Here is a 419-nt window from a genome sequence, read left to right as displayed (position 1 = left end):
ATTATTTAGACTATTTTTTATTATTTTCTAAATATTATTGGTGCAAATATACCGTACATTAATAACTAGCAATAACTACAACTTGATGCACAGCTAGGAAATGGGGTGTAGATATTGTATAATGGCGGAAAACGATATATGAGAAGAAAATCACAATAAAATGATAGAGGAAACTGAATACGTAGCGCGGAGAGTATACAACATGCAAAAGCAACCAAAAATGACTTGGTACTTAGATGTTGAATTTGTTTTATATTTCTTTGAAATCTTGACGCTTGTTCGTAATTTTTTAAAGTTCCACTTGTGCACCATTCCCCTTATAAAACCCTAGCCATATGTACAGCTGAAAATTAAAAATAAGCCATGGCAGCACAACAAGGTTCTAGATGTGAGATTGAGCTTGTGATAGAGAGAACTAG

Source organism: Arachis ipaensis, chromosome B07, assembly GCF_000816755.2.
Source record: "Arachis ipaensis cultivar K30076 chromosome B07, Araip1.1, whole genome shotgun sequence".
NCBI lineage: Eukaryota > Viridiplantae > Streptophyta > Magnoliopsida > Fabales > Fabaceae > Arachis > Arachis ipaensis.
The sequence above is the reverse complement of the archived record's forward strand: the minus strand, read 5'-3'. Positions refer to the sequence as shown.